The sequence below is a fragment of the Podarcis tiliguerta genome (genome assembly GCF_965153285.1).
Source record: "Podarcis tiliguerta genome assembly, chromosome: 5".
NCBI lineage: Eukaryota > Metazoa > Chordata > Lepidosauria > Squamata > Lacertidae > Podarcis > Podarcis tiliguerta.
Window position 1 is genome coordinate 40,339,927 of NC_139538.1, and position 21,969 is coordinate 40,361,895.

Genomic DNA, 21,969 nt, shown 5'->3' on the forward strand with positions numbered 1-21,969 from the left:
CACACACTCCTTAATAAATCCCTGAAAAATAAACATAGAAAATAATAATTATAGTCTACAATTCTACTTGTTAAGGTGTGTTAGAGTAGGATGGAACAACCAAAATTGTCTTAGAAAAACATGTAATCTTAGCAAAGTAGACCTAGATGACTCACATGACGTTGTGGGAGCTGGAAAACCATTAAGTCTTATTGCTTCATACTGTAGTAAAGGTGACAGCCATGACCATTCCTAATGCTGTACTTATTTTTCTTACTACAGTCACAGTGCTCACAAATTGCATGCTTGTAAGTTACAATTTGTGGTCCAAAAGCAAGCAAGTTTCTCAAATATGCTGTGGAAGGCATTACATCTACAGCAGAACTGTATCTAACTTCTCAAACAGATCACAATATAGTACGTACTTAAAAATGGTTTTGTAGTAGACACAATTTACCTCCTAGAATGGGAGTATGGGGTTGTGTAGTAATAAGCTCTGTTCCAATTTTAGGCACGTAGGAAGCTATGGTGTATTCTCATTTACAGGCAGGAGTCACCTGAGAACTTCTGCATGCAAAGCAGATGCTCTACCACTGAGCTATGGCCCTCAACCTATATTTTGTTTAAACACGTGAAGGTCAGGAGCCACCATGATCCCAAACCCCACCATTCCACATATTCAGCAGTTCATTGTCTGGTCAAGGCTAGTCTTCAGATATTCATACCTCATTACAGCAAAATGTATATAATTGACTGGCATAGCTATATCCTTTTTATTACTTCTTTCTGTGCTTAAATTCATTTTGTTCCATGTATGCTACTGACACTGCTTTGATATCCTGCACCCACTTGAAACGGTTACACTTGTTATACTTGTCTGGATCATGAGGTTACTTTAGCTCCAGGACAATGCTCATAAGGAGTCACCAAATGTCACCGTTTCCTGTCTAACAAAATGAAGGCTCTCTTTTTTCCTTCAATCTGATATTTTTCTCAGCTGAAACATTGGATCTTAGATGGTGTAAGCAAATAGTTTTGCGTGAAATTCCATTATTGTGTAGGTATTTCTGCCTTTCCATACAGATTAATTACCGGTAAATCCCAATATATACCACAAGGTGTTTAAGAACTGTTTCCAGCAAAAACTAAAGGCATGAATTAAATTAACATCTCTGTGGTAATTTTTAGACCACTTCTGAATGACAACGTATCATACTAGGGCAACTATTTGTCCAGTTAACTGATTATTATTAGTTTATTTTTATTATTCAGTTTATATACTGCCCTTTATCCAAAGATCCCACAGCAGTGTACAACATTAAAAACCTAATTTATATTGTATAGTAACAAAAGACAATTAAACAATCACGGGGGGGGGGGGGAAATCATAATAACAATCCCCCCACATTTAAAAGGCCATAGCTTGTGTAATGGTCAAAGGCCTGGGTAAAGAGGAATGTTTTCACCTGGCATCAGACGAGACTCTCTGGGGAGAGCATTCCACAGATAGGGAGCCACCACAGAAAAGGCTCATTTTCGTGTTGTCAACCCCTTGGGGCAGGAGAATGTGGAGAAGGGCGCTGGATGACAATTGCTTGGTTTGGATTGAGAGAGGCGGTCCTTAAGGTATTGAGGTCCTGGGCCATATAAAGCTTTATAGGTAATCAAATGGCTCTATTATGTCACAGGTTAACTTCTCCCATGGACTAGATAACTGACAACATGGCGCCTATGATTTGTCATTTGTGGCATATGATAGTTCAAGGGTGGAGATGTGTTTTTCAACCCAAGGGCTGCATTCCTTCATAGCTAACCTTCCAGGGACCCCATGCACACAGAGGGCTGGCCAAAGGCATATCCACAGCCAGCCAGCCACACCACATTCTTTTCCATACATATTATGCACACCTAATTCAGACTCAACAGCCTGTCCACATACTCTCCTTCATCTAGAAAGAAAGCTAAAGGGGAAAAAAACCCATGGCACCAAGACCCTTTATCCACTCAATATTTTTGTCCCTTCACAAACAATGTTTACTAAATCAGATTTTGGTAATGTGTCTCTCGGGGGGTGGGATATGCCCTAGATATGCCACTGAATCTGTCTTAGATTGACATTACTCCTGGCTACTTGTTTGCATGAGTTTTTGAAGTTTTTCTAGGACATTTTTCAGAGTAATATCGTATTCCTACTTGCAACAGCCCTGGTTTCTCCAACGATTGCATGCATTATTCTCTGAAAGCACAAATTCTGCAGATAGCATGCTGAATTGTGTGTGTTTCATTCTGTTCTCTTATTTGCTTGTCATTGTTCACAAAACAAAGGAAAAGTGCAATAAGAAAATACAAAAGTTGAGATACAACAACAACGACAAAGGTTCTCACTTTGGCAGCACATATACAACAAATAAAAATGGAATGATACAGAGAAGATTAGCATGGCCCCTGCGCAAGGATGACAGGCAAATTCATGAAGCCTTCTATATTAAAAAACAACAACAACAAAGAGAAAGTTGTTTAAATTTGCATCATCATATTTATTACAGCCACAGACCTGCATATGTTAAAATAGAAACACACAGTAATTTAGGAAATAAAACAGATAAAATGGGTAAAATGTGTGACTCAAAGTAGGGGAGATGCATTTAAGAGAGACTTAAAATCAGCTAGAGGGTTAAGAGCAAGCAGTTGCAAAAGTAACTGTAGAAGGGAGGGTGCAAGAGAGGGCACAGGTCTTGCGTTTGAGCCTTCAGTTTAGGTCTGGCGTGTGACCCAAACCATTATTTGGCGAATGTCCACCATGGCAGCGCAAAATATGACTGCTGAATATATTACGTCTGGGTTTGCATCTTGAAGTAGCAAGGAGGTATAGAGTTGCTCTGTCCATCCAGGGAATTTGTGTAGTATTGGCAGGATGGACCTGACTTGTATGCCTGTATAATATTGGCAGTGGAAGAAGACATGTTCAGTAGTTTCTAGTTGCCCTGAGCCACAGGGGCATTTCCTCTCCTCATACGGTACCTTCCTAAAACGGCCTTCCTGGATAGCTGAATAGCTGGATAGCCTTCACTGTTTTGGTATTTCTAGGTTGGTTATATATGGCGTTTGGGAATTAAGGTATCTTTTGCTTTCACTGATTAAAAAATAAATGAATTGGGATCTGGCTAGATCTGCTTGGCATTCTATATGTTCCATACGCTATTTAATGGGTTTTTTGTTTTTACTTTTTCGTATCCCATGTCAAGTAAAATTTGCGGGGTAAAACCTAGGGTTGTTGTTTTGTTTAGCACTGATCATTTCCAAGTAATTCAGAAGTCGTCCTTTATAATTAGGGGAACAAGGCCATGCAGGAAGAAGGATAGACTCAGCCAGTAATTAAGTGTGGCAATCCACACTCTAGCCTCAGTTCTTACAAGTCCAGTTTCTAGGTGCAGGGTTCAACCGGAAACATTTTTGGGCACATGTAGGACTGATCTTAGAAGTTTAGATTGTCCCAGTTCCAGTGTTGCACAGTTGGGAGGGGGGGCAGTTGAGCACAATATAGCAGCCTCAAACTTTGCCTTTGCACAATATAGACTTTGCCTCAAACAATTTGAAGGCTGCAGATATCATGTGGCCACTTTTGGTCCTGAGATATTTGAGTATGGCCGTTGCCATAAATTGAAATAAGCCTTCTGGAGCAGTAAAATGCAGTATACTTATGGTATTTCTTCTACTAAAGGAATCTCAACTCTACCTGGTGATGCCAAACATCGAAACTAGGACTGCGACAATGGAAGAAGCCCGTTTCCTTCCCACCCTGGTTATACTTCCCAGGGGCATGTGATTGGCCACTGCACTGTGGAAATCAGGAAGCTGGATTAGACAGACTAGTGTCTGGTCCAGCAGGCCTCATAATGTCCCCCCACTCTTTTTCCTATTCTTTTCCTCCTTCCTCCGCTCCTTCTCTCCCCAATGGACCTTTTCTGAAAAATAAGCTGGGAAGGAATGGCAGCTTCAAGGTTACAAAAATGTAGTTCTTCAGTTTACCTATGGAGGTGGCCTGGTTCACATGAGCTGTCTTCATCACACAGAGAGTTTAATTCCTCCAGAAAGCCAACTCTCATTAGCCACAGCCAGCATGACTAATGGCCAGGGGTGATGGGAATTGCAATTCAGCAACAATTGGATGGCCACAGATTCCCCACTCCTGACTTAACTCACTAAGTTAACTTTTCAAGTGCACCTCTCAGGCTACAATCCCCTGCACATTCACTTGGAATATGCCCTATTAAATACAGTTTAAGAGTAAACATTACAGAATGGGGCTGACAATATGTACTTTGGATGTACTTTTGTACGCCTGGTAAAAGTACATCTGAAACCCTGTGATATATTATTACCGTAACTGCTAACACTACAACTAACCTTATGTTCCCAAATAAAATATAGCGATCTCTCACATTTTTAGATGCGGATTAAAAGCTGTCTGGGTTTGGACAGCCTATGTCGCCTGATAATTATGGGTGGAGAGGTAGAGGACCCTGTCATGAAATCCACTTACACTACCCATGGGTGTCTGCAGGAATTTTTCCAGGGAGGAGTACAAAGTAAAACACTGAGAGGTGGAACAGTCTGGTTTCTTGCAAAAGATTGTGAAGAATAATGCCTATACATTTTGCCTCCTATATTAGGTTCCATAAATGCTAGAAACTTACTCTTTTTTTTAACAGAAAGAAAGAAGGAAAGAAAGAAAGAAAACTATGGATCTGGAAGATATTATTCATAATATTTATTGAATTTATATACTGCCTTTCATTAGAAGATCACAGTGTGGTTTACAGCACAAAAAGACAAAATGAAAATACAAAATATATATCATCATAATAAGAACAAAACAAAACAAAAATACACACACCCCAAACACATTTAAAATACCATAGATTGCTTTATCAGCCTAAAGACATGTTGTGAAAGTGCCAGGCAAGCCTCCCTGTGGAAAGCATTCCACAAACCGGGAGCCACCACAGAAAAAGCCTGTTTTCATGTTGCCACCTTCTGGACCTTTCATGGAAAGGGCACATGAAGAAGAAAATGGTTCACTCTGGGCCCAAATGTGGATCCCCATGATCTCAGTCCAACTCCCCCCAGTTTTAGCCAAATCATGCCCTCTCACATAGCCTTCTAAAGGCAATCAGTAAGAGGAGCAGCTCAAAATGGTTAGGGCGCTATCCCTCTTCTGGTTCTTTGTAATTCAAACATTATCAGAGTTCTCCAAGTCATATTGCTGTTTCTCATATGCTACTCCATTCACCCTCCAAACATTTGTCTCCCTACCCTACTTTGCACTTTCACATTAATGACTGGTTGAGAACACACGCAAAACAACAACCCTAAATGAGCATTATCCATACATCCTTTTAATTATGCATTCATGATTATCTGTGCTCATAAAGGTCAGGGAGGCTATATGTGGTAATGTTTTCAATACAGTGGTACCTCGGGTTACATACACTTCAGGTTACATACAATTCAGGTTGCAGACTCCGCTAACCCAGAAATAGTGCTTCAGGTTAAGAACTTTGCTTCAGGATAAGAACAGAAATCGTGCTCCAGCGGCGCAACAGCAGCAGGAGGCCCCATTAGCTAAAGTGGTGCTTCAGGTTAAGAACAGTTTCAGGTTAAGTACGGACCTCCGGAATGAATTAAGTACTTAACCTGAGGTACCACTGTACTGTTTGCATCTGCAAATGTTTTGGGGTGGGCATACTGCTTCATATCCAATCAGTGCACATTCCGTAACTTCCTGCTAAAAACCCTGTAGCTCTTTATTGTCTTGTTTATTTTTTGAACCACTTTTGTCACATGATAGTGCAGTTATCCCTCCAGAGGGCAATAATGCGATAACACGGAGGAATATCACAGGACAAGTAACAAAGTGAAATGATGGGTGGACAATCAAACACCAATTCCCTGTTATTGCATCAATGACACGTTGCAGAATACACCCAGTCTGGAGGGGCCTTCAGTTGTCTTCTTCCTCCTTTTGCTCCTGTCCTTTGGCCTCTCTGTGTCTTTCCCATGTGGCCAAAGGGAGTACTGAAATTATCCAGGCTAACCTTTTACATAGCACAATTAATGCAGAGCATCAAAGCACTCAACCTCTTTCAGCAATACCTGTCATGTCCCGATTGCTGGCCTGCAAATTAAAGGATGTAGGGTGATTATCAGATCTGGTGAAGAAAGAAGTCAGTCTTCCATGCCTTACCACACCTCAAGAACTGGAAATAAGTAGGCCAAAGTACTGTCTGTAGGTATTAAGATTCCTATCTAACTTCTCTTGCTTGCATCAATCACTCTGCTTCCGTTGAGTCAGTTCCCTTGTTTGTGACTTATTTTTAGAAAGCAAAGAAAGCCAGGTAGCAGACTGAACGCATTTAGCTCCTGAAATGGGGAGTCTGCAAGGAGCAGAGTTTGATTGCTGCATATGCTGCTTTTTGGACAGTTCCTCCCACAGCAGTTTACACTGAGGTTAAAAAAACACAATCTATAAAGATGCAATAAAACAGCAAGAGGCAGAGCAGCAACAATATTAAAAGGTAAAAAAAATGAAAACCAGATTAAACGAGTAACATGTTAAAAGGACTGGGCAAATAAGAAGCACTGTAACTGGTGCTGAAGAGATCAGGCCCTCCCTGACCAGAGCATTCCAGAGAAGGGTGTTGGCTAAGTTCTCCTGAACCGGGCTCAGAAAAGAACTTCCAGGGCCCACCACAAAGGAAACTAGAGCAGGTGAAGAATTGCCAACTGCTTTGGCTGTCAAATGCTTTGCACAGATTAAGCCACACCTTTGTCAGCCATCTCTTGGATCGCAGGGACTTCAGGTGCCAAACATCTCCAAACTGGTCCTGCGAAATGTGATGGAGCAAGGTCATTCCATTCCATTGCATACAGAAGATTTTAGGAAGAAGATTTCAAGCATTGTTTTTGACCACTATCAAACCAGCCTCAAACAATTAAGAAATAGAGAAACTTCTCAGATGAAGAAATCAGCTAGGTAAACTTCTCAGGGACTTAACTAGAAAGGGCATTTAAAAGTATTCAAGGTGGTTAGACATACATAGGCCTACACAACTTGTGAACCACCGAACTGAACTCTGCCCACCACTGAGATATGAGAGTCCACCACAGGATTAGCAAACCTCCCAGGTGTGTTTTTTTCTTTCTACCCCAAACTGCAAAATCATAGGGGTTGTCAAGCTATAACTTGCAACCTACCAAGTCAAGCACAGCCACAAGGCAATCACATATTCTGGTTGCTTTTGAGTTATTATTTTTTGTGATTTTTACTTAATTTTTGTGATTGATTTTAAGGAATTCTATGGTAGATAGAATGTGCAAACTGCTTTGGTTGTCCTTTGCTGGAATGATAGGTTAGATTTTTTACAATAAATTAATATAGGTAGGTAATTCATATGGTCATATTAATCTAGGTAATATAATTATTATATAATTAATTAATATAAGTAATTAATATAGGTAACATTAATAAAGGTAGGAAATTTGAGGGGTTTTTTTGCAGATGCTGTCAATGTGATCCTGTGGATATCTATTGAGAAGTATTCCTCATTGAGTTCAATGGTACCTACTCCTAGGATATATAAAGTATTGCAGCCTAAAAACACTTCTCAGTCACTTTCCATTAGGGTTTAAGGGAAAAAATGTAGGAACGTGTTTAATGCATCATGTAATAATTGGAATTTGCTCATTCAACAATAAAAATCCGGCTACTTAGTTAATATTAGCATTAGAGCATTAAAGGACAGGTTAGTGTGACACCATCAGGCACATGTGGGAATTACAAAACCTGATTTAACTGAGAGCAGCCTTCCATCTGTAACCTCCAAAACTAGCGGGCAAATAAGTACGGTACCAAGGCTGTACTACTTTACAGTCATTTGATCAACTGTAGTGTCAATGCCAGGGTTATATGGATGTTAGACCAAGCTCCACAGACAGATAAGGCAGGACAGAAGTGTAGGACTCTGTTGATGATATTCTGCACATCACCCCAGTCTCCGAGTGCTGAGAGTTTCCCAGGGTTCCAGGCGCTTAGACAGGATTTGCGTTTCATTTGGAATGATGGACCATGGGTGGAGACGGTGGTATCTTACTGTTGTACTGTTTTATTGTTGTTAGCAGCCCTGACCCCGGCTGGGGAGGGCGGGATATAAATCATCATCATCATCATCATCATCATCTTTATGATATATGGTTTATTTACACATATATACAACTTCTGCCTGCGATAGAGGGGTTCACAGCATTAACACCCCAAAAGTGTCTTGTTTCTGAAGCCTTGGATTCAGACAGAAATCAAACATTGCTTAGACTCTCCCCAGTTGAGGAAGGGGCTCACACAAATCCACTTTCCTTTGTTTCCCTTCATGGCCCATCACCAAGTCTGTCACCTCAACACAGGAAGCTAGCCTGACTTATATTTTAACACTTGCTAGATCCCGGGGTTGGGAGGGGCTCTTGCATATAGCCTACTTCCCTCCACCCCAAACTCGTAATAATATTACTCTATTAATCTAACTCATCCAATTCTGATTTCATGCAGATTTTCTAACTGTGGCCTAATACACAAAGGTTTTGGCAGAAAATATTGATAAACATTCAGAAAGTAATGGGATATAACATTCTTTCTAACCCCCAAAAGATTATATCGGGTTTATTTAAAAGCAACAGGGAAACAGTAGATTTAGTTTAGAACTATTAATTTTCTGCCAGCTTCACAAATATTTACAGCTGCTAACTTAAGTACCCTTAAATGCCCCCACCAAGTTAACTTATATTTTTCAATAACAGACTGATAAGTCTAATGAAATGAAAGTGTATTTGCTTATACATTCTTGGAATAATAATTTTGAAGACAAGTTGCAACCATACCATTTTTCTACGGTATGTTTGTGTTGGCTTTTCTTTTCCTTGTTCAGATTTTTTCAGTATTAGATCACCATTATTCTATAATCATTGCTTTGTATATTTTTGCATTCTTGCACTTTTGTAAGTTAGACAAACATAGATAAGGGTTATTTTTTAGTACTGAAATGCCATTATTTGTGTAGCAACCTATTGCCAGACTTGGAATTTGTCCAAACAAGTTTTCAAAATGCTGACTATATTTTTTCACTGCATTTTTCCCCCTTAAGGAAGGCACAGAACATGCAGTTTTGGGGAGGGAGGGGTGATTATGAAATAAGTGGGTCATTTATGGTGTTGTATAGAGGCAGGGGGGAGGGAATCTAGAAATCAAAAACCATGAACATTTCTGAAACACCCCATAAAAGCAAAACTTTGATGTTTTCAAGCCACACCTAAATTGCATATTTCTACGAGATACTCCCAGACAGGTTAAATAGCAAAGATTTGCCCTGTTTTGCAGTTACTTGCAAAATTCATTAAAACAAATTAACCGAATGCAACTGAATTTGTGCACGGCATGCCACTTGGGTTCACTAGGATGTGCAAAACATGTTTACTCTCATACCAGTTAAATGAAAACCGGCTCCACCCACCTGCGTTTCCCGTAGCACCTGTCACTGTCTACCATGTAACAAGGATTAGGTAAAGGTAAAGGGACCCCTGACCATTAGGTCCCATTGCAGACGACTCTGGGATTGCGGCGCTCATCTCACTTTATTGGCCGAGGGAGCCGGCATACAGTTTCCAGGTCATGTGGCCAGCAGGACTAAGCCGCTTCTGGCGAACCAGAGCAGCGCACGGAAATGCCGTTTACCTTCCCGCTGGAGCGGTACCTATTTATCTACTTGCACTTTGGCGTGTTTTTAAACTATTAGGTTGGCAGGAGCAGGGACCGAACAACGGGAGCTCACTCTATTGCAGGGATTCAAACTGTTGACCTTCTGATCAGCAAGCCCTAGGCTCTGTGGTTTAACCCCCAGCGCCACCCGTGTGCACATAACAAGGATTAAATGACCCCAAAACAGAATACTGTACTGTACTTCCCAAATGTTTTCTGTGGATTGTTCTTTATTGCAATGCACAGAAATAGGTTTTAATTGCAAAAAGGATCTGAAACAGATACCATTCAGCATTGTATAATTATGTGATTATAGCGTATTGATTTCCACTTACTTTATATTAGGTGCTTAACAACTGCATTGGCAGGCAGGTTGCTGTCAGCAGTTTCTGCCTGATATTTCACCACTCAATCACAACATCTGATGAGGTTCCAACTCTAAGAAGGTGGGGTCCTAGGTACTAGTTATGATGCTTCTTCCCTTTCTATCCTAGTTTAGGATAGAAACCACAGGCTAAACTCTACAGTTTAGCCTGTGGAGGAAACCTCCCCACCTTGCAAACTCACACACAAGCACACTGTTTTGTTCTTTCCCAGAGACCTAGGAGACAGCTCACAGCAGCACCCTGTTCTTTGTTTAGCCCTACCGAAAGTTTATGTAGGCTACTGCTATCCATGTTTGGACTGCCAGTGTATTCGAACCCTTGATACTTGACTACAGGTATGTGTTGCTACTTTCTGCTGCGCTCCCTTTGAGTTCAAAGGATTAGTAGGTTTGGGATGGTGTTCAATTTGCAGCTTCCCCCTGGCCACCACGAGGCATATTTTGAAGGGCTATGCACAATTATGCAGCAATTGGTGACCCAACCCATGTTGATTCTCCCCTAAATACAAAATGCTAGTGCCTTCTCTTCTATCCTCTCCCCCACCAGCCCATAACTACCTATCCAGAAAATAAACACTGCTCAATGCATATGAGATGCAGCTATTCTGTAAGCACCACAAGAATGAACATAGGAAGTTCCCTTAGAGTGAATCAGGAAGAGCTTTCTGACAGTGAGAGCTGTTCAACAGTGCAATGGACTACCCCGGGAGGCTGTGGACTCTCCTTCCTTGGAGGTTTTTAAGCAGAGGTTGGATGGCCATCTGTCAAGGATGCTTTAGTTGAGATTCCTGCATTGCAGGGGGTTAAATCAGATGACCCTTGGGGTCCCACCTCTATGATTCTTTGAATCAAATCCAATGGTCCAGCTAGTTCAAAATTGTCTACACTGACTGGCAGAAGCTCTCCAAGGTTTCAGCAGGGAGTCTCCCAGCCCTGTCTGGAGATGCTGGGGATTGAACTTATTGCATGCAAAGCAGCTCCACTTCCACTAAGCTACAGCTCTTCCCCTCCATTGTGGAATTTCAGTATTCCGTCAATCATTTAAGGATTTTTTTTTTCTTTAAGGCAATTTATGGTCAGTTTACTAACACACCTGCGTAAGAAGCAAGTACAGACAAGCTCCAAAAGAATAAATGAACACGGTGTACTGTGTTGAGAAGTAGCCGGCGGTTGTAATTCCGTTGCAAAACAAAAACAAAAAAACCCCAGTCTTGTCACATTTATTATGGCATACCAAAGTCCACTTCATCAGATGCATGATAATGTTGTTCTCCATTGGCAGGGGTACTGTTTATGGATGCAAGGGGGGAATCTGTAAACAAGTTAAAATGGCAAAGACATGCATAAAGTACAATATGTGACAATTCAGTTAAATTTCAGGGTTAATTTGAATTGTGTCACAAACTATTTTTTTGCATGTCCTGTTTGCCTTTTTAACCCCACTGTTTATAGTGTTTCAGTTTTCTCTTCACAGCTTTGTTTTTGAGCTCAGTGGAACTAAGGCTTCGACCCTAAAGATGGTAGGATTGCTTTTTTCTTTTTCTTTTCTTTTATTGATTTTCCTGTGCCTGGAACGGTAGCTAGATGATCATAACTTTAGCAGGCTGCACATACTAAATGGGGTCTATCTACAGAATGTACGGGAAAGGGCAGTATCTCTGGTGGGGGACACACGTCATGGTCCTTCTGGGTTGTTTGGCCGCCTTTTGTGTTGAAGAGAGAATTTGGGCAAAGGTCCCACTTTTTCATCTCTGTATGGGCAAACTGAGCCTGCGGAAAGGAGCTCAGTCATCTTTTACATCTGGTCACCCACTAGGTGAAGCTGTGATCCTCAAACCTACTTACCCAGCAGCAACTGTATTAGGAGTGAATAGGATTTACTTCCAGCTAATTGAATTAAGGATCAGAAGGCATGGCTGTGGTTCTAAAAGGACAGACTATCAGGATTCTCTCAGGGCACCTCCATTCTTTCCAGAATAAATTGATCACAGCCAAATATTACATTAGTGTGGATAAAGCCTGTACATTTAACGAAACAGAAATAAGAAGTATTGATGTGTCACATTGCCTCTGACTGTGCTTTAAACAGCTGCATGGCAGGTAGAATTTCTACAGGTGTGGAATTTTCCTAGCTCATCATTGCAGTGATGGGGAGAACTGATGCTTTTGATTTTCTACTGCCATGCATTTCTTAAAGGCATAGAACTTCTATCAGGAACAAAAGACAAGAGGCTACAGTTAGAGGTAGACTGATCAAGATGCCAGTAACTAAGTTAGTTTCATATTAATGTATATCCTGATAATAGCAGGCTTTGAATTTTGATTCATTTTCTAACTGACACAATGTTTATATAACTGACAAATAAGAGGTCAAGCCTTGGTATCAGCCTAGTAAAGGTGCCTGCAGATTATTAGCTGGAATTAGCTAAGTAAAGCTGTGTTAGTGGGAGAACAATAGAAACACTGTTCAGTGTAATCAGGTCAGACTCTGGGAGGGCTCCTGTACCCTTAGCAATTGCAATAAAGTGAGAATTTCATGTGGTGCAGCTTCTCTCATCAATGCTGCAGCATGATGGGGAAAGTTGCAAAAGGTTTTTTAAAAAAACCTCCCTTCTGTGAAACTCTTATAAGTACAGGAACCCCCTCAGGGTCTCAATCTGGCAGCTAGGGAGGGGAGATGTTTATTGCAATATTACTGCTGTATTTGATTTTGGTTTTGCACTTAGAAATTATATTAACAAAGAGTTGCTTGAAGGACTCTGGGTGCTGGCCCATAACACAAATGCTCCCATGCTAATTTAGATGCATAAACGCCTCTGAGCAAATTAAGATGCTGGGTGGTTGGGGTCTTGCCAGCATGGCACTTTGAAGTGTGTCTAGCTGCCCTCCTAAGCCAAGCAAGAAAAAAAGAAGTTTTTCAAGAAGGGAGAGAGAGGAGCAGGAAATGCGAGCCTGACTCAAAATGGCCTGGGCTCAGCCCCCTCAGGGCACTCTCTGAGCATGCCCCTGAATGTTAATGAATGGGTCCCTGAAGGTAGTGAGCTCTGAAGGTTTCGGTCTCTGAATCAAAAAAGCTTGTTAAAGAAGTGACAGTGTTTCATGGAAGGATTTTTGCACCTCCATTTCTCTTGGAACCACTCCAAACACATTTCAGTAAGTAACATGCGTCTTTCAAGGGCTACTCCAAGCTGATTCTTTCAAATAATTTATGCTTGAGGTCCTACCCCATGAGACACACCCAGGTGAAACCAGTTTTCTCTAAGGCTCCACACCCTTCAATTTCACCTTAACAATTAAGCAGAGAGAGAGAGAGAGTCTCAAGAAGATGTCCCAATATGCTGCAAAGTATAAATAACCCATAAACAGCCTCCCTACTCCGCATCGAATGCACAACTTCAGCTGCAAAACAGATTTAACTAATTTACAAAGGAAACTATTCATATAAAAGCCTCACATCAGCCATTAATGTTGTCAGGAGATCAAACCCTCCCAATTCCCACGGCCTGGTGGGCCATATGCAACACTCGGCTACACAGTGGCATAATGTAACTCCATAAAAGGAGAAGATTAATATTCATATGGCATTTAATTAGATTAAACTGCTAAGCAGCAATTCATAGGTTGGCAGGTGTTGGTTCCCTCTGCACTCGACTGGATAGCTAGATAGCACAGATTACAATTAGTGCTATTTTGGGCTCCATTTCTTTGAGAGGTCAACCAGAGCATAATCTAGTGATTCTCTGTTTAGTCATTGTTACGCTTGCCATTTTATTCTGGCAGTGCTCCTGTGCTGTTAACAACTCTGGAGGCTAGAAATCTGATTTTAAAAAGCAACTGCTAATCTTGTAAGGATGGAGGGGATATTTTAAAACAAATTGACCTAATTCACTGGTTCCACGCTTAGATGCAAATTAGAACGCAGCTATCAGTTCCTCAAATTTTGCAATGCTGTTTTGGTTTAAATGAAAAGAAACAAAAATGCATATTTCACATTAAAAAAGTGTAAAAAATGGATATTTTTAGGGAAACTCAAAAGTATACACAAATGTGTGTTTTAGGGAGTTGGATTGCATAAAATGTGTATGAAATGCATACAGTTTAATGTGAGTCTTCTGCAAAAAGAAAAGAAAAGATCAGGACAAAACAGACATATGATTGAGAAATAATGTAAGGTCTCAAATACAAAACTGACCCAAAAAAAACCAAAACAGAAATAAGCTGATCCTGCCCCATATAATTTTGCCAGGATGCAGAACTCTATGTCAGATAACAAATCCATTCTTGGGCAGTACAATGGTACCTTGGGTTAAGAACTTAATTCGTTCTGGAGGTCTGTTCTTAACCTGAAACTGTTCTTAACCTGAAGTACCACTTTAGCTAAAGGGGCCTCCCGCTGCCGCCGCACGATTTCTGTTCTCATCCTGAAGCAAAGTTCTTAACCCAAGGTACTATTTCTGGGTTAGCAGAGTCTGTAACCTGAAGCATCTGTAACCCAAAGTACTACTGTATAACACTAGAACTTTTGGGAGATTGAGGCTGATAAAAGCAAGTCCTTGTTCACATCACATAGTTAAAATATGGAACTTGCACCCACAGGAGGCAGTTATCATGTTCACCATCTTGGGTGGCTTTAGAAGAGAATTTGACAAGTTCATTGAGGATAAGGCTCTCAGTGGCTATTAGGCATGATGGGCCCCATTAACTACAGACCCCCAAATTTGGGATCCTCTCCAAGCCTGTGCCAAAGTTTTGCAGTTTCAATGCTCAGTTTGTGTGGCGCTACAAAATGCCGGGCTTTTGCTGCAAAACAACTACAACAATTTGGTACCAGTTTGGAGGGGACCCTAACATTTGGGGTTCATAGTTAATATTAAATATGACCCCCATGTTTGAGGTATCAGTTGCTCAGTTTGTGGGGCACTGCTAAACACTCCCCCAATACTGCAAAACTTCGGCACGGGTTTGGAGAGGATCCCAAATTTATGGGTTCGTAGTTAATTTTCCTGGCGTTATGGTTCTGTGCTGCCTTCATGGTGAGAGGCAGCAATAGTTGTAAATACCAGTTGTTGGAAACCACAGGAAGGGAAAGTGCTCTTGTGTCCTGTTTGCAGGTTTCCCACAGGCATTTGGTGGGCTAGATGGGCCATTGGCCTAATCCAACAGGCACTTCTTAATTTCTTTGTTTAACAGCAGATGCATTAAATACACATCGCCTGAATATTTTACCCACACCCAGTCCCACTGGAAGAGCAGAACCTAGCTCAGTTTATTGGATGTTTGCTTTTGCAACTGGCAGAGTTCAGCATTGATGCATCAGAATAGGTTGTTACAAACAAACCAAGTTCAAACATTAAGAACATCTTGGAGAACCCTTTTCAGTCTTCAAAGGTTTCTTGCACTCTGAGGCAAAGCTTGCACAGGTCCAAGCATCAACTACATCAACAGAGTATTATTGTTTAGTTGAGATTACAGCTGTTGTAACATGTGATTTCAACAATGATTTCAATTACCCAGGAGGATGAACATCTGGTGCATGCCGTTACTTCAGAGCTGTACGATCCTGTCCAAGCAATATTTACCAGGGCTCAGTAGACTCAGAAGAAGAAAACAAACATGTTAAGTAGAGAAGCTCTTCATAAATTTTGGATTAATTGGAGTACAATAACAATTGCACGCAGCAAAAGGCAGCTCTCCTGGTTGTCCTGTTGCCTGCTGAGGCACACACTACATCTTTTAAAAATATCCAAAGCACTGTGGTTTGTTATGGCTGCTGGAATTGCAACTCTGTAGGAGGTACACTACAGTACCCATAATTCTTTGAGGGAAAGAATATGCTTTAGAGGTATAGTGTGTACACAGCCTTCAGCACACTGTATTACAACCCGTGAAGGGGAGGAGAGGGCCTTCTCAAAGATTGGACATAGCCTAGGGAATTCCCTCTGAAACAAGTCAAGGGACAGCTGGTTTATCAGCTGCAGCCATTCCTGGGCCAGGACAGCCTGGTATCACTAATCCATGCTCTGATAACCTCTTGATTGGACTATTACATTGTGTTTTATGAGGGGCTATTCTTGAAGATGGTCTAGAAGCTGCAGTTGGTGCAGAATGCAGCTACTCAGCAATTAAACAGGGCAACAAGGTGACTCATATGACAATCATCCTTAAAAGAAGCATTTCATTGTCTCCCTGCGAACTACCAGGCTCAAGTTCAAGGTTGTACAAATTCCTAAACAGCTTGATACCTGAGTTCTTAAAGGAGCACCTCCCTGAGTGTGACACATGTCTTGAGATCACCAAGGAAGGTCACCTAGGACAGGGCCTTCTCAGTGGTGGCACCCTAACTGTGAAATTCTGTCTCAGCAAAAATATATTTGTCCCCCGGATTATCAGTCTTTAGATATCAGCTATAGACATATTTTTTCATCTGCACTTTTAGATATAAATGCCCAAAGACCCAGCTGCTTAGTACATTATGTTTTGTGTTAAGTAAGGTTGTTTTAGAGATGCCATTTATAGGTGTTATAATGTTTTGCAGTTATTTGATTGTGTTTTCAGATTTTATACACTACCCTGGGCTCCTGTGCAATGAAGGGCAATCTAGAACTAAAACAAATAAAGAAATGCAATATTTAATAGCTATGTTAATCTTTTGGTCTTTATGCATACTTGTAGCTAATGGGCATTTGTATCCTGTAACAGTACACCATTTCACATTAGAAGATAATACATTCTTTCCTAGCTAGTCCATGCCTTTACATTCTGTATAGCTCAAGTTTCCACCACTGCTTTCGAGTTGGCGACAAGTTTCCTCATAAAGCTGGTGAAGATGTTTACCCTCTTAGGTCCAAGCACAGAAACCCACAGTTCCTAGGGCTGGAGACACACAGTGAAGACCCACCCCCAGTAACAATACACATCTCTATATCTCCCCACTGATCTCTCAAGTGATAATGCAGCAGCAGGTGGTTGGTTGGTAAGGAATACAAAGGTAGCATCCAAGGGCCCTAGGCAACAACACTGTTTTGCCATGTCTAGTCCTTGGCATATCCAGGTAGGACTGAGAGAGAACCCTGCCTGAAACACTGCAGAGTTGCTACCAGCGGTTCTCAACCTGTGGGTCCCCAGATGTTGTTGGACTACAACTCCCATCATCCCTGAGCGCTGGCCTTGCTAGCTAGGGGTGATGGGAGTTGTAGTTCAACAACATCTGGGGAACCACAGGTTGAGAAAGGCTGGTTTAGACCAAAGTGAGCTAGATGAGGCAATGTTCTGACTTGCTGTAAGGCAGCATCTGATGTTCTAGCCACATACAGGAAGAGGCCATGCCTTAAAAGGGTCAGAAATCCAATCTAACTCTAATCTAGCAGGTGATTCGTACACTACAAAGATACACGCCTGTTCCTCCTCCTGTTTCAGGAAGGAAGTTCTATGTTTTGAAGCTGGCATTTCAAAACTTTGCAGGATGTGTTCCCTGGACGTGTTGTTGGAGTGCCTGCTTTCCTGTTGCTCACCGCCCCCATGGAAAGACTAGCTTGCTGAATGCAACACTATGAACTGTTAACAGGAACACACACACACAGCTATGTTCATATCTTTGAAGCTGAACAATATATCCAGAACTTGTGTGGGTTGGCTGGTGCTGCAATTCACCCTCTGTTGGAGAAGGGCTGGCAACATGATATTTGAAAGTTAATGCTCCTCATCTAAAGGTACAAAGTTCACCCTTCATAAATCGCTTATTTGGACTCCCACCCAAACTCAAAAGAAGTGTTGGCTGCACTTGTGGCACCCACTCGCTTGCAGAAGTTCCTTCCAGACAACCCTTCTGAGGTGGGCCTCCTAACAGTGGTCTTAGTATGCTGCCCTATACGTTACCCCAGTAATCAAGCTGCAGCCCACTCTGTTCTTGAACTAGGACAATGCTCAGCTATAGAGCAAACTGTGTGGATTATTGCTAATGAGCAAGATTTAGAGACAGATTTAAAGGCAGTTTAAAAGCACGCCTTGTCTAGATTCTGACCACATTCAAACCATACATATAAAGCACTTTAAACAGTCGTGGCTGCCTCTAAAGAGGGATTGACAGTTAACCCGCGCTGGAAACTGTAGCTCTTTGAGGGGAATAGGGGTCTTTTAACAACTCAGCTCCTTTAACAAACAACAGTTCCCAGAGTTCTATGGGAAAAGCTACAACTGTGTAAAGTGATTATGATCTACATATATGTTGTGAATGTGGCCTCTGTTCCAGCCCACAGGCCAAAGTGGGATGAGAGGACTTCTACATCAGATTTGGTCTGTTCTTCAGCAGAGTGTCCATTTGCTACAGAAGACTGCCTGCTACTAAGGCAGACAGGAAAGTGTGGGTTGGGTTGGCCCATGGTGCTCATGCAGATGCAGGGCAAGTGTGGAGAACTGGAAGACCATAACCACCAGAAGCTGGCAGAAAATACTGAGCTAGATGGACAGGTGGCCAACATTAGTATAAGGCAGCTTCCTATGTTTGTATGGCAGGGATCTCCCCACAACATTCTCCAGTGTCCTGACTGCGTTTTCCTTCCCTCTCCAGCTCCCTGAACCCAGTCATTAGGCAAGATGGCAGGCTCCAGGCACCTGAGAAAGGTGGCAAGGCCGGCCTCTGAGGAGCACGCCACTCACTTCCTCACTTGTAGACCGCCACCTCCTCTGCTGCACACCCAGAGGAGAAGGAGCATTTTCTGTTTTTCCTCTCGGGGCAGAGCAACCTGGGGCGGCCCTGCCAGTCAGTGTTCAGGACGGCTTCAAACTGCTTCTCTGCTCCTCAGGAGTGGTCTGGAGAGGCCTGATCCAACCCACCAGAACTTTGTAAAAGGCCCACTAGCTCCCAAACCAGTGTGTTGCCAGCATTGGTGATGGTGAGCAGTGCTTAGGGGCAGATCAGAGTGCTCCAGTATGAGGAAGGAGCAGTCCCATCTGCTCTGATGCACCTGGAAAAAAATGAAGCAGACCTGAGCACTCCTTCCTGTTTCCGGGCTGCTCTGATCTGCTCCTCAGTACCACTGATGTAGTTTAAGTACTACACCAGAGTAGTAATTAAAAATGGCACTGGCCTAGAGGAGGGAAAGCACTGCAGTATTAGTTGGAGCCTCTGTAAGGAGTTATGCATACCAGACCGGGGAGCCGAGCAGAGAATGCATGTCCTTATTTCCACCTATTTCATCCCCTTTTGCTATTATTATTTCCTCCCTCTAGATGTCTTTTAAAATCTCCCAGAGATCACTTCTTCACTCAGCATGCCATTGAAAGCCTTCCTGTGTTAAATTAAGAAGTTTTCTTTCTGTACTTGCAGACACTCCAGCCCTGGCATGTTTCAGAATACAGGACATAGGTTTAAATAGGGGTAATGTGCTAATACATATTTCTCCTCTGCCTGTGTGTGCACCTGCATGGATGGGAGAGAGTGTAAGAGTGTGGCCTGACCACACTCACTTACGGCCACATCCACTGCTGGCATGTGGCTTCCAGAGGAGTTGCAGTGAGACAGTGCAAAGGCCTTGGACCAAAAAACATTATCTGTCTCTGCTCTGGTTGGAGAGTGTCACCTTCCAAAGGCTTGAGAGACGTTCAAGACTATCAGGAAAACTTCTCTAGCCATTAAAGAACATTAACTCATTTTACCCATATCTGTACTCAACATAAACTGGAGAATGGGATTTAAGGACTCCAAAGTTAAAAACCTAGGGTGGGTGGTATTCAACTGACTTTTACTCAGAGTAGACCCATTGAAATAAATAGATTTAACTCAGTCATGTTCATTAATTTCAATAGGTCTATGCTGAGTGTGACTTACTTGAAAGCATCTTTGCATTATTAAAACACCAACAAAAAAGTTATTCACTGCCCTGCTTTTGACTCCAGTTAGATCTCTAACATTAACAAAATGTTTTACAAGCACCACCCTCCTAATCATGTTTATTCAGATTTTTATTTTATTTTAATGAGACTTACTTGGAGATAAATATGCTTAGGACAATCTTTTTCTCCAAATGAGCAAGTGGAACTTTATAAAAGTAACATGATTTGTTCCATCAATTTAAAATTTAGTATGGAGGATTTATTTGGTAAGTTGTACAAGCTCTCTGGATTTCAAAGAAATCTGATGGAAAAAATAGAGGAATGGGCGTGTCTGTCTCTGATCATTTTTATTTTATTTTTTGCCAACTAAGAAAAGAATCTTAAACTTGTCATTTTGGTGACTGAAATTATGTTAAGAATGGAAATATTCATTGTTTTTTCTTTTGTTAGTTTGTTTAAAATGGGCTTGGCAGTTTTAAAGCTAGAGGGCTTTTAAGTTCCCATTTCACCCAATAGAGAGAGAACTATGGGCAAATTATGCAGCAAAAGTAACTTGTATACAATGAAGACAGAACAGAACTGTAGCTTTTATTTTAAACTAATTTAAAACTAGCCAACCCTAATATATTCCCACTCCCATCGTGGAATTAACCCATTCTGGTTTACATGGGTGTATTGAGCGATATTATTATGGTAACTGGTCCTAACAGATTAGTCGTAGTGACATTTCAAAAGGCTAACTTGAGGGGGGAAAGGCATTTCTTAAAGTCTATTCATATATCTATGCCACCCCTTCCAATAACATACTATCATTTGAAAGCATAAAAATATGTTGCAGGAATAACAAGAAAACATGCATGTCAGTGTTGGAGAGGAGGTGAACTTCAGTCACAGAATGCAGTTACCAGAGATCCCATCCCCACAACAAATATTACAAGAGTACCATTCAATGTTCTTTGAATCTATCAAACCCCCATCAGCTGTCTGGCTTGGAGCTGGGAGAGATGCTGGAATCCCACCTCCCCTTTCCCCAATAAACCTTTGTAAATCTCAGTGGGTGGGTTTTGCCGCTGCATTAGCTCTGGCCGATCACAAACTTTGAACTTGGGAAGACAGTTTTCCCAGGTCAGATTGACTAGAGGCAGAATGTCTGTGTACATCCATGTGTAAGAAGTCTGTGGTCTCTCCTAGCTGTATCCTGTTTTTCTTGCATACAGCTGATTGCTCCACAGACGCTTTTCTACAGTGCACTCACTCCCTGTTTGTGTTATGTTTGGTCTGTACTTTCAGGATCTTGGTGTTTTCAGACATGTTGTGGCCAAGGATAGCATTACCTGACTTATGGGGGCATGTTGGGTGGGTGGTCTTGCCATTCAATATGATAACTTTACTAAATGCCTGATGGACCTTCCAGTGATAATGATTCTGTGAACTGAATGTCAGAAATGTGGCATCTGCTCCAACACTACCTTTTATGCTATGGCAGCTGCCACTCCAGTGTAACAATACAGTAGTACCTCGGGTTACATACGCTTCAGGTTACAGACTCCGCTAAACCAGAATTAGTGCCTTGGGTTAAGAACTTTGCTTCAGGATGAGAACAGAAATTGTGCTCCGGCGGTGCGGCGGCAGTGGGAGGCCCCATTAGATAAAGTGGTGCTTCAGGTTAAGAACAGTTTCAGGTTAAGAATGGACCTCCAGAACGAATTAAGTACTTAACCCAAGGTACCACAGTAATAGTAATTATAATTTATTATTTGTACCTCACCCATCTGGCTGGGTTTCCCCAGCCACTCTGGGCGGCTTCCAACAGAATATTAAAAACACGCTAAAATATCAAACGGGGCCGCGGATGGCGCTGTGGGTTAAATCACAGAGCCTAGGACTTGCTGATCGCAAGGTCAGCGGTTTAAATCCCCGCAGCGGGGTGAGCTCCCATCATTCGGTCCCAGCTCCTGCCCACCTAGCA

At 41.8% G+C, this 21,969-nt stretch overlaps 3 protein-coding genes across 13 annotated transcripts in view; 1 reads left to right on the forward strand and 2 right to left on the reverse strand.

The window, feature by feature from the left end:
- Positions 1–21,969, reverse strand: part of ARHGEF4 (Rho guanine nucleotide exchange factor 4) — a 155,228-nt gene that overhangs the window by 113,412 nt on the left and 19,847 nt on the right. The gene's annotated exons all lie outside the window — the stretch shown is intronic.
- GPR148 (G protein-coupled receptor 148) overlaps positions 1–21,969 on the forward strand; it is a 97,534-nt gene that overhangs the window by 1,482 nt on the left and 74,083 nt on the right. The gene's annotated exons all lie outside the window — the stretch shown is intronic.
- Positions 14,489–21,969, reverse strand: part of KLHL6 (kelch like family member 6) — an 88,304-nt gene continuing 80,823 nt past the window's right edge. Inside the window, exon 8 of the transcript XR_014512040.1 lies at positions 14,489–14,669. The gene's annotated coding sequence lies outside the window, so the exon portion shown is untranslated. The remainder of the gene's footprint in view (positions 14,670–21,969) is intronic.